We start from the raw sequence: 13542 nt of genomic DNA on the forward strand, positions 1-13542 counted from the left end.
TCTCTTTCAATGATTTTGTTACATTATTTATTTTGGGGCAAGGGGCCACAGCGTTTGTGTAGTGTTCAGAGGACAACTTGTGGGAGTTGGTTATCTCCTGCCACTATGTGGCTCCAAGAATCACACTCAGGTTGTTAGTCATAGTGGTAAGTAAGTGCCTTTGCCTACTGAGCCAACTCACCAGCCCTCAGTGTGTCTGCCTGCCTTCCTTCCTTCCTTCCTTCCTTCCTTCCTTCCTTCCTTCCTTTATGTCCCTAAAGATAGAGATTTTTATTTTAAATATTTAAATATTTCCTATTTATTTTCTTATGGCCTATGATGGATTTATAGGTAAATGTAATAGAAAGGTTTTCTTAATCTTAGTAACGTTGGACAATTACAAGTCTTTTTTTATTATTTTATTTCATGTAGTATTGGTGTTTTGCTTCCTGTATATCTGTGCACCCATGCCTGTGTGTCTCGTGCCTAGAAGAGGGCATCAGATCCCCTGGAACTAGAGTTACACATGGTTGTGAGCTATCCTGTAGGTGCTGGGAATCAAACTCAGGTCATCTGGAAGAGCAGCCAGTGTTCTTAACCAGTAAGCAGTCTCCTCAGCCCCCCAAACATTACCTGGGAACCAAAGGTAGTGGCCTCTCATTACCCACAGGAGAGACTCGAACCCACAATCCCTGGCTTAGGAAGCTAGTGCCTTAACCATTAGGCCGCTGGGGCGGAACCTCATTGACTTCCATCATGTTCTCTCATCCATGAGTGCCAGTTGTGCGGACCGTTTATACTACTCTCCCTGAGTTCCAGTTGTCCTCATTTGATTTTCTTTGGTTTGTTGTGTGTTCCCCACTCTGACTCTGAGGAGACCCACAAATCAAAACAGAGAAGAGAGAGTAAAGATTGGAACTCATGATGCAGGCCTGACTTCACTGTAGACTGAGCTGGCCTGGAACTAACAGATACCCACCTGTCTCTACCTCCCAGGAGCTGGGATTACAAGCACACACCGTCACATCAAGCTAACATGGGTGATTCAACTGCCACACAGAAGTGAACATGAAGCCCATGAGGTCTGTAGTCCTTTTGGAACTCTGGAGGGGCCCAGTCCAGCTGTGGAGTGAGCTGGGGTGTGATCTGGAGCATATCATTTTGCTCTGCTGCCTTCCTTTTTCTCTGCCGTATTAAGAAATGTGGAACTGGTTGCTTCAAGTTCCTTCCAGGCCCAACACTCTGGAATTGTCTTATTCTTTGCATAATTTCAGGAAGAGAATGGTTCATGTTTCTCTAGAGATCAAGAGAAATAAGACTTGCTAACTATAAGCCAATCTGGCACCAATTTTGGCCATTGCTTTCATTAGAGAGGGTGTTATTCTGCGGCACTTACTGGATTTCATGTTCTCCATTCTAACTACGTTACTGACATAGTTCCCCCTGTTCCTGTCTTCTCCCAGCACACACCAAACCAGGCCCTGAAGAGTCCCAAACACCTCAGCATCATGTAAAACATATAATATTTTTAAACGTTGCACTAGATAAACAATTACTAGGAACTGAGACAAGAGCCGGTGTTTGGGTCTGTTTCTATTCCTATTGCTAGAACCACAGACAAGATGTTTTATGAAGAACAGAGGTTCTGGAGGCAGGGAAGTCCCAGGGTGGGGTGCCAGCCTTCCTGCTGCATAATGATGAGACAGAGAACGTCACATAGCCAGACAGGCAAGTGTGTCAGCTCGGATCTCTCTTCCTCTTTTTTTTTTTTTTTTTTTTTTTGGTTTTTAGAGACAGGGTTTCTCTGTGTAGCTTTGCGCCTTTTCCTGGAACTCACTCTGTAGACCAGGCTGGCCTCGAACTCACAGAGATACGCCTGGCTCTGCCTCCCGAGTGCTGGGATTAAAGGTGTGCGCCACCACCGCCCGGCTTCTATTCCTCTTTTAGAGCCACTGATGCTGTAATGGGAGCTTGTGCTGGTTAATTTTTGTCAACTTGACACAAGCTGGAGTCATTTGGAAAGAGGGAACCTGAATGGAGAAAATGTCTCCATCTATTGTTCTGTGGGCAAGTCTCGGAGGAGCCTTTTCTTGATTAATGATTGATGTGGGAGGGTCTAGTTCACTGTGGGCTACATGGGACACATGGGACAGGTGGTCCTGGATTGTATAAGGAACAAATCTGAGCAAGCCATGAGGAACAAACTGGTAAGCAGCAGTCCTCCATGGTGTCTGCTTCAGTTCCTGCCTTGAGTTTTCCTGTGGTGGCCTCCCTCAACAGTGACCCAGGAGATGTAAGCCAGACACATACTTTCCATGAGGAACAAACTGGTAAGCAGCAGTCCTCCATGGTGTCTGCTTCAGTTCCTGCCTTGAGTTTTCCTGTGGTGGCCTCCCTCAACAGTGACCCAGGAGATGTAAGCCAGACACATACTTTCCTCACCAGGCCGTGGTCTCTATTCTAGGAATAGAAAGGAAACAAGGACAGGGCTCCACCCTCATGACCTCATCCTAAGAACCTCCGAAAAGCCTCATTTCAAATAGAAACATGAATTTAGGGACCATGTTTCCAAGGCATGAACTTCTGGGTATCCGCCGAAACCCTAGCAAGAAGGAATGCAGTGAACAAGCAATAAAGGCACGGATTGCTCTATTGCATCAAAACAGCAAGACCTAACTATGTGCTGCCTTCAGGGAATCCACGTTACATCTAACTGTTTAAGTAGCACAAGCAGACAAAGCTGATGCTAATCACGGGTGTGGTTCTGTCCGTCTCAGGGGATAGAAAGTATTGCAGCAGAAGGCTGATTCAGCAGGAGAATCGCTGATAGCATCTTTAGAGATAGGCAGCCAGAGCTGCAAACCCAGGAGAGCTTATTCATCAGTTGCCTGGGCAACCTGTAAGGAAAGCACAGTGGCTTGATGCTTTCAGTAAAGACTCCATTGCTTAGACCTGCTCTAAAGCCTAGCGCCTGGAAAAGAAGATGAAGGGTGCCTGGTTGTTCCAGGTAATGCAGGGAGATTGTCCCGAACAAGTAATGGGCAATGCAAGTGACCAGGCATGTGCCAAGGGTCCTCTGGATTGACTGGGCCCCAGACATATTTGATTCAGCATGTAATGCTTATCACTTATGATCTTTTAAACTATAAGCACACACACATAAGGCCCCAAGATTAGTTATGAAGTTGGCCTCATACTACTATCTTCCTGGTTTTCCCTGGGACTTCAGAGAATGGTTGAACCAGCACCACTATTCTTGCCTGGGTGGAAATCAATATTGAGAAAGGGCCCAAGCACATGCTAAGAAACCCTTTCTTAAAACCCTCCAGCAGAGCCGGGTGGTGGGGGCGCACGCCTTTAATCCCAGCACTCGGGAGGCAGAGCCAGGCAGATCTCTGTGAGTTCGAGGCCAGCCTGGTCTACAGAGCAAGATCCTGGACAGGCACCAAAACTACACAGAGAAACCCTGTCTCAAAAAAACAAAACGAAACAAAACAAAACAAACAAACAAACAAAAACTCTCCAGCAGACTTTCTCAAAGTTTATTGGTCTGTGAGGCATGGTGGCACACACCTTTAATCCCAACACTCAGGAGGTAGAGATAGACAGATCTCTATGAGTTAGAGGCCAGCCCAGGAGACCTGGTCTCAAAAACAAAGAGATAAATAAATAAATAAATAAATAAATAAATAAATAAATAAATAAAAACACCCTTATTGGTCTATGATGCAACTGAGCTAATCAGAACTGACCTGAGTCACATAGTAGGGAATTGTCATCCAGATACATTTCAGCCTCTGCTTTTTCTACAAAAGAGGGGAAATCTTACCACTGGACAGTTAAGTATAGATTCAAGACAACTGTTACCACTTGCAAACTTAAAGATTTCACATAAAAATTTAGATTCCTATCTCTGCCTTTTGCATTAAAAATTTGTAATTATATAATATACATGATGGAAAATGCATTAATGATTCTTGAGGGTACAGCTGGGCAGTGTTTAGTATTTTCCGTTGCTCTGCAAGTGCTGTGCAGAGCCCATTACCTGGAAAGCTTTTCACCTACACATTAACCAAGTCCCTGCCTTCTGCTCCCTGGAAACCACGCCTGTACTTTCGTCTCTATGTACTTGACCACTCCAGATACCTTCTGCAGGTGGATGGATGCACACCGGGCTTGCCTTTTTGTGACGGGCGCTTTTTCAGCTAGCATGAAACATCTCTCACACACACATGGTAATGACAAAGTGGGGCACCAGGAAGAGCAGCCCCAAGGACACCTTGAGGTTTAACCCTGCTGTGGTCCATTTCATGATGTCTCCCATTTTTAATACAAAGTCCCTTGCATGTATGAACCACATTCTGTTTATCCTCTTGTCCGCTGGAAGTTATGCTGCTTCTACTTCCTGGCAGCTCCTAAATCCTACTGTGGATATGAGTGTACAGAGACCTCTTTGAGATACTGTTTTGTAGTCCTTTGAAGATATGCCCTGGTATCGGAGACTATGGGGGTCCAGCCCCTCAATAGTCCCCTCCCTAGGGTCTGGGAAGAATCTACAACCAGCTAATAATTAATCTTTGAAGAAAAGAAATGAGTACACGAAATTCCTTAGTCCATACACTTTATTACTCTGTTAGTTCTCTCTCTACAAGCTTATACTCCACTCTCATTTTTAGCTCATTTCTTGCCCAATTTCTCCTTACATTTATCTGTTGTCCCCTCTAGGTTCTATCTTAATTCCTTCATCTACTTCTGCACCTTCGAGGTTCTCATCCATCTAGTTCTTCTCCATATCAGCTCCTCTCCCATCTCCTTCTCTCTCATCTTGTTCTTCCTCATCTGGCTCTTCCTCATCTTCCATCTCGTTCCTCTAGTACTCTCTTCTAGCCCTTCAATCTAGTTCTTCCCCATCTCAGTTTGTTCCTCTCAATTTCTTACCCATCTAGTTCTTCCATTCTCTTTTCTCTTCTCCGTTTCCCTGTGCCCTGTGGACTTTATATAAAGTCCCAGTATATATACACTTACAAGCAGTAATCCCTTGGCAGTGCAAAGCCAGGCTTCCAGGGAGGGGTGATAAGAATCACATAGAGAGACAGTAATTATTAATTATCATTTGCAACCTCAAAGGGAGGTGACCAATGGGGAAATGAATTAACTAAAGGCTAAATTCAGGTAATATCTAAGAAGAGGGATCTTATGTGCTCAACTATAACCTTAAGCGTGATTGGAAGAAAATGTTAAGAATCTGTAAGTCGCTAGGTCAATGGGAGAAAACAAAACTGTCTTCTTTTTTCCTGTGGCTCCTATGTGTCCAAGTTATCTGCCATTTTTCTTAAGGTTGGGGGAAAGTGTGCTCAGTCGCTAGGCAACCTGTGTACAGCTAGATGCCTCTAGTGATAGTTAAAGGGAGATCTGGAACTAGAGGTAAGATTTGGGAAAGGAGGAAGTTAAGCTTAATTGGCACATCCGCCAGGCCTTCTCAAACAAGCCTGGATGCTTAAGTCTGTTCTTAGAGAGTACAGAGATATCTCTGATAAGGTGCTTTCCTCCATCTGGGGATGGACCTGGCCGGATGCTGCCAATGATGATAATTACAGGAAGGCTTGAACTGGGGTTTGGGCTGAGCACAGCTGTTAGTGAGGAAGGTTATCTAAATGTTCCTAGAAGTAGTTAGGTAAGGAGTTAGAGGTCTATAAAATTAGTAAGGCTGTAAGAAAGGAGGGTCCAAGCTAAATTGTGTAAAGCTATTACTTAACGTCCACCTGACCTAGGTGGTGTCTCCTTGTGAAATTTACCTTAAACCAGGAGACTTGCATGTGGACTGTTATTACTGTTAGTCCTTGACAGTGGCTAAGGGAGATACCTGATTCCAGAGGAAGCCTTTCCTGAGGCTGTTCTCCAAATACCTGGAATGTGCATGTCCAGAGAGTGATCAGTCCACAATGTTAGCCCTTCTTAGGGAAAAAATCAATTGGGAAAACTATGAAGGCATAGATGATTTTCATAACAGAATACAGCTGATATATAACAAACCAAATAACACCAAAAGCTCCTTGGAATTTGGCTTCCCCTGGAGGAATTCCTTGATCCCTCCAGGTAGTGACTTTGCCAATACCAGCTGAGTTCTTGATATATTCCTGAGGCTCCCAGCACCCTGGAGTGGAATTGCCAGCTCATATGCATTGCCCCTTATATTTCTGAGTGGCCGCCATGCTGCCATGGTCTCTTCCCAGCAACAGGAACCCTAACTAAGGCAATGACCTACAACCACCTTGAACTTGATCTAAGGTGCTGTATGGGCAGACAGCATGTGCAGGATGAAGGTTGCAGTGAAGTCATGTGATGGAACACAGTCGTGTGCTGCTAGAAACACACCTGATTCCTTGCATGTTGAAGCTCAAGTTTGGGTCACTGACTGTCATTGCCAATTTTTTTATGATCCCGTATTTCATTAAACAATGTCACATAGAGTCATGGCACACAGTTTAAGAAGCTGAGAACCACCCAGCCTCAGCCATCCCCATGGTTTCAAATACCACCGCGAAGTTTATCACCCCCTCAGCCACTACCCCAAGCTCCAATCCCAGTGTGTTAGGTCAGGGGTGGAGACAATGGAACTGGAAAAAAGACAAGTAAGAGAGATATCAGGAAGACTAATGGCTCTTGCCCACACCCTTGTGGAACCCACTATTTAAACGGGGAAACAGGGATGCCACCAGCTGGGCATGTTAGAAGGCACCAGCTGCTCTGTACCGACGGCCACAGAGACTGCTTAGAGACTTCCAGAGGACGTCTGTGGGTGAGAAGCTGTATCTGTGACATCCTTGAAAGACAATAATGAGAATAACAAAGGAAAGACTCTGTTCTGAAAAGAGGAAGAGCTCCCGAAATCACAAGAGAGGGGACATGGCTAAAAAGCATAGAGAAGCAAAGAGGTGCACAGAAAATCGTCCCAGGTCCCAGCGGGGGAACCACCTAAGCTAGGCAGCACTGGTGGACAGACACTGGCGATCTCAGCCCCAGAACCATTCCACAGTTCTCACAGCTTTCATTTCACTGGGGGATTTGTTTTGAGGGTGACATTCAGGACAGGCAAGCCTGAAATCTATTTGGTCACTCTCCCCATCTCTGAGAGCAAAGCCGGGGCCATCCTGAAAGGGAGTCTTTTGTTGAAGACTGGGCAACCCTGCACGTGTGAAAATAAGGAACAGTCACAAGCCATGGTGCCTGGGGCTACCTGTCTCTGAGTGACCAGTGGCTGTGTGAAACAGTTGTGGATGGGGAGAACATGACACAGACTGAGAAGTCCAGGTGGCAGGTGACTGCCTGCCATGAAGGGCAAGGTGGCCCATGGCTCTGTAGTGGGAATCCCCATGGCCTGAAGACAGTGATGGAGACAGACAGATGGACTCCATGATCAGTGGGTGGCTCAGCCTCCGAAGCTGCCTCTCTGCTGGTGGTGTGCCATAAGGACCCAGCACTGGTCCATAGGAACACCTGATTTCTGCATCCTCCTCCATCCTGCTCAGTGCTGAGCCTGGACCTCCAGTGCAGGTCTCGGTGCTGTGTGCCTCCTCCACTCTCCATCAAACTCCAGGGGACTTCCTGGATTGTCTGCTAGCCACCTCAGGGGGCATACAAACTGGGGTCCCTGGAGCAAGAGGGAGCTTGCCAAATCCACAAAACTCAGCGTGTCCAGGAACAGCTTCTGATACATGCCTATGCAAACATCTAACTCCTGCCTCAAAAGGAAGAAGAGTTAGTTCCTTTAGGAGCTGAATATAAGTGGCCACAGCCCAGGAACACAGACATGGATTGGTTCAAATTTACCATAGAAACAGTTTTGCGAAGTTTTTGTAGTACCAGAACAATAATAACAAAAAAAAGTCATAGGTCATAGCACTTTGAAAATATGTTGGTGGGAGTGTGAAGGCAATACAGACCCCATCTTAGGGTAGGGCCACCATCTTAGACCACCTGCTGTACTCAGTTCCAGAAAGGACCTCAGGAATGTGCCATGACAACTCAAACAGATACAGAGCAGTATACTCCTGCAAACATTCTGTCTGTAGTTAATGGCCCTTGAAGCTATCTAGATAATCCTGCTGAGCAGCCCAGATAGTCCTGCCCAGCAAGTTGTGGTTCCCTGCCAAAAGGTCTTACCCAATAGTTTGAAATGTGGTTTCGCACCCAAAGTCTAGACCAATAGTTTCAAAAAATCACCTTGCCCCATATCCCTTCTACCCAATCCCAAGATGCCAAAGCATGTAATTCCCTGCTTGCAGTTTTTCCCTATAAAAAAATTCCCTGCACCTGGGCTCACCACTATCACCGCATTTTCCTCCATCTGCCTCTTGGTGGCCCAGGTTGAACCTGACAATAAATGGACCCTTACGTGCTTGCATTGGAAACCGGCTCCTTGGTGGTCTCTGGGGGTTTTGAGAACCGGGTACAATAGGAGCATCAGGCAGACGAGTTAAAACACAGCTTGGAATTCTCAGCAATCAGCCTCATACGCTACCTGACAATCTGCTTGGCCTTTTGCTTGGTGGGAGCTAGCGTTCGGTTAAGTGAATACATTCTAACCCCTCCACAGTCGCTGAAGCTCTATCAGTCAACCAACCTTGCAGGAAGGAGGTTCGGAATAAAGTGTGGTTCTCTCTAAGAACTGTTCTTCTTGGATGCCTAGAAGGGAAGCACCTAACCTGAAGAGACAGGCAGTGTGGTGATATTGTGTTCCCCAATATATTGTGCACCTTAATAAACTTACCTGGGGTCAGAGAACAGAACAGCCGCTAGATAGACATAGAGGCCAGAAAATGGTGGCACACACACCTTTAATCCTAGCATTCCGGAGGCAGAGATTCATCCAGATCTCTGTGAGTTCAAAGCCACACTGGAAACAGCCAGGCATGGTGACACACACCTTTAATACAAGGAAGTGATGGCAGGAAGCAGAAAGGTATATAAGGTGTGAGGACGAGGAACTAGAGGCCTGGCTAAGCTTTCAGGCTTCTAGCAGCAGTTCAGCTGAGATTCTATCTAGATGAGGACACAGAGGCTTCTAGTCTGAGGAAACAGGATCAGCTGAGGAATTGGCGAGACCTTCTAAAGATTGGTGCTGCATCACAGACCCTTGACAAGAGACTTGGGTGCAAGCTAGGCTCAGCACCACCCTGAAGAGCAGAAATGACAAAAGACTCCCACTTGAACCGGCCATTCCCTCCACCTCACAGACACCCTAATGCTGTCATTTTCTAAAAATTTATTTCTTTTCCTCCTTTTTTCTCTTTACTGAATGGACTTTTAGTGTCTTTTTTTTTTTAGTTTACCTCCTTATGTTGACCTATTTTAATCTGCATACTTTTTATTATTGGGAACCCATTATCTCTTGTGTTTTTCACCCCCTCTGTTAACATGATTCTTCTTACTCCCCTTCCCCCATTTCACGGTCTCTTCCTTTCCTTATTCCTGTCTTATTTTTACCTTTACCTTAATTTTTATTTATTTAGTTAGTTATTTAGTGTTTCAAGATAGAGTTTCTCTGTGTAGCCCTACCTGTCCAGGCTGGCCTCAAACTTAGAGATCCACCTGCCTCTGCCTCCTTAGTGCTGGGATTAAAGGTGTGTGCCACCACCACTTGGCTTAATTTTTAACTTCATCTTTTACTCTATATTATTTTGCCATTTCATTTTCTAAGGTTATTGGTGATATAGTAGTTGGCATCAATCATTTGCAATCATATTTCTATACCTGGGGTGGGTTGATGTTGCTTTTACAGCATTGTTTTTTTCTTCTTTAAGTGTCTAAGTGGTCTTGCAGATTGAGTCCTCAGTAGATGATTGCTTACTAAAAAGACCTTCAAAAGAAAACAAAAACCAAAAATACCCCAAACCCCGAACTGGAAGAGATCCATTCCAATTGACCACAAATCATAACACAGAAACATAAACATGTGAATTAATGTAATAAACTCTGCCAAAAGATCATAGTTCCTTAATCACTGTGTCTAAAGACACTGAGATGATTTAAAAATGTGAAAAGGATTCTAAAGTCTAATTATAAGAGACTAGAAAGATGGCTTATTGTTTAAGTGTGATACTGTTCTCAAAGAGGACATGAGTTCAGTTCCCAGTACCCACAACAGATGGCTCAGACGTGCCTAGAACTTCAGCTCCAGGGGATCTGATGCCCCCCACAACACTACTGTCACTTGTATATACCCACACACAGACACATACAGATACATATAATTTTTAAAAAATTAGAGCTTTTATAGAAGTCTAATTATAAAACAATCAATGCTTTCAAAGAAGATACAAACAAAAAGAGAATGAAGTGAACTTGTCAGTTCAGGCCTTGGATCAGAAAGTCAACAACACCAATAAAAACAAAACACTTGAAACATGTTGGAAATTTTCAAAGTTCAATAAATCAAAATTAAAATCAACCAGAAATTATCAATATATGAGATCAAGTATAAAGAAAAGGTTATCGGGGATGGAGGACACAGTCAAGGACATATTATCATCAACCATCATAAGAAAAAAGTAGCAAGCATGGGACATGTAATCAACTATCAGTAAGGGAAAATAGCAAGCATGACCCCGCATTCAAGAACTCTGGGACATGATCAAATGTATAACTCCACAGGGATTGAAGAAGGAGCCGTAAACTGAAAGCATAAAGTGTTTATTCCATGAAAGTTTACTAAAGTCTAGGGAAACGTATGGACATCCAAGCAAAAGAGGCGTTTAGGACCCCAGCAGACATGAGTAGAAAGGAAGCCCTCCCTGACACACTGTAGATAAGATGCTGGTACTGAAGAGCAAAGAAACAATGTCACAAGCTGCTAGAGAAGTTTAAAAAGGCAACTGCATCAGAATATCTAACCTCTTAGCAGAAACCTTAAAAGCCAGGAAAGTATGGAATGATAGACTTCAAGCCCTAAAAGTAAATAACTGCCAACAAAAAATCATTATATGCAGAAAAGTGATCTTTAAAAATTGATGGAGAAATAAAGATTTCCCAAGCTAAGCATAAAGTGAAGCGATTGGTGGCCACTGAGCCAACATTTCAGATGACACTGAAAGGATTCCTATACCCAGAGGAAAAAGAAAGAATTGTAAACACAAGAGCTCACAAAAGAGTCAGCTTTATGAGAGGAAAAGATGAGCAAGTGAGAACTAGGAATGAACCAACCATTCAGCAAACTGGCAACTCCCTAAGAGAAATAGTGGAGAAAGAAAGGAAGAAACAATATTTCAACCAACTAAGGAAATCATCAATAAAATTACAGGAATAAGAAAATCCCCCTTAATAATAACCCTAAAATAAATGGTCTTAATTCTTCAATCAAAAGACACAGACTAGCTGAGTGGACTAAAACCAAGATCCAGCTGTTTGCAATCTGCAAGAAACATACCTGACCATCAGAGACAAAAACAGAATAGAAAATTATATGCCAAGTGAGTAGAAGCCAAAAGCAAGCAGGAGTGGGTATATTCATATTTCACACAGCTCATTTCAAGTTAAAATCAGACATATGAAGAAGGTTACTGCATATTAATAAAGGGAGTAGTCCATCAAGAAAATATAAACCTGGGTGTACTTGATTTCATAAAGTAAACACTACTCAACATAAAATAACAGGTCCACATGCAATACTAGTGGATGGCTCCGGTTCCCCACTCTTACTGGTCGATAGGTCTTCCAAACAAAAGATCAACAAAGAAACTTCAGAGTTACTCTGCTCTATAGATCAAGCGGCCTTCACCGGTATCTCTGGAATATTCCATGTAACACTTTCCTCTCAGTATTCCATGGAGCCTCCTTTTATGTAGATCACATTTTAGGCCATAAAATCAGTTAACAAGTAAAAAACAAAATCTGGCCTCTTACCAGATCATAATGAAATACAAAGAAAATCAGTAGGAAGAACTACAGGAACTATGTAAAGACGTGAAGCGTGAAGGATACGTGCTTGGTGTGGCTCATTGAAGGAATCATAGGGAAAGTTAAACAATTCCTCATATCAAATGAAACCAAAACAATTTGACAGAAATTGTTTGATGCAGTAAAGGCAGTTCCAAGTGGGAGTTAAAGCTCTGAGAGTGTAAATTTAAAAGAAAACCCGAAAAAACAGTGGCTCAGCAGTTAAGAGGCACATACTACTCTTTTTAAAAAAAATTTTTATTTTATATGCATTGGTGTTTTGCCATGGGTGTTGGGTCCTCTGGAACTGGAGTCACAGACGGCTCTAAGCTGCCATGTGGTTACTGGGAGTAGAACACTGGTCCTTTGGAAGAGCAGTCAGTGCTCTCCACCACTGAGCCATCTCTCCAGCTTCCCGGTACATACTGCTCTTGCAGAGGATTGGAGTTCAGTCCCCAGCATCTGTGTCACGTGGCTTGCAACCACCTGCAACTCCAGCTGTAGGGGAATCCCACTCCTCTGGCTTCCTGGGAAGCCCTATACTCGTGTATGCAGACCATCTACACATAACTAGAAATAATAAAAATAAACCTTAAAAAGTATAAAGAACACAAATAACTACTGCTGCATCTCCAGGTCTTAGAAAAATAAAAACAAGCCGAGCATGGTGGCACACGCCTTTAATCCCAGCACTCGAGAAGCAGAGGCAGGCGGATCTCTGTGAGTTCGAGGTCAACCTGGTCTACAGAGTGAGTTCCAGGACAGGCTCCAAAGCTACACAGAGAAACCCTGTCTCTAAAAACCAAAATAGGGGCTGGAGAGATGGCTCAGAGGTTAAGAGCACTGGCTGCTCTTCCAAAGGTCCTGAGTTCAATTCCCAGCAACCACATGGTGGCTCACAACCATCTGAAATGAGATCTGATGCCCTCTTCTGGCCTGCAGGGATGTGTGCAGGCAGAACACTGTATACATAATAAATAAATAAATAAATAAATAAATAAATAAATAAAACCAAAATAAATAAATAAATAAATAAATAAATAAATAAATAAATAAATAAATATAAAACAAGCTAAACTCCAAATTAGTGGATGGAAAAAATGATAAAGATAGACAAAGATTAATTAAATGGTCATTAAAAGAATAATACAAAAGCTGGGTAGTAGTGGTGCATGCCTTTAAGCCCAGCACTCTGGCAGCAGAAGCAGGCAGGTTTCTGTGAGTTCAAGGCCAGCCTGGTCTACAGAATGAGTTCTGGGACAGCCATAGTTATTATACAGAGAAAGCCTGTCTTAAAAAACAAACAAAAAGAATAATACAAAGAATGAACAAAGCAAAGAGTTGTTACTTTGGGGAGATAATATCAATGAAACCTTAGCCAAACAATACAAATTAATAAAATTAGAGGTGACAAGGATAACAATAAAAACCTAGATCACTATAGCACACTTTGAAAAACTATTGCAGAACATTAGAAAATAGAGAAGAAATGAGTAAATTCATAGACACATTATGTCTACCAAAATTAAATGAGGAGCCTATAAACAACCAGATCTATTATAAGTAATGCCATTGAGGCACTAAAAAAGAGTCTTTGTATTAGTTACTTTCATTGTCACTGTGATCAAA

Source organism: Peromyscus eremicus, chromosome 9, assembly GCF_949786415.1.
Source record: "Peromyscus eremicus chromosome 9, PerEre_H2_v1, whole genome shotgun sequence".
NCBI classification, from domain to species: domain Eukaryota; kingdom Metazoa; phylum Chordata; class Mammalia; order Rodentia; family Cricetidae; genus Peromyscus; species Peromyscus eremicus.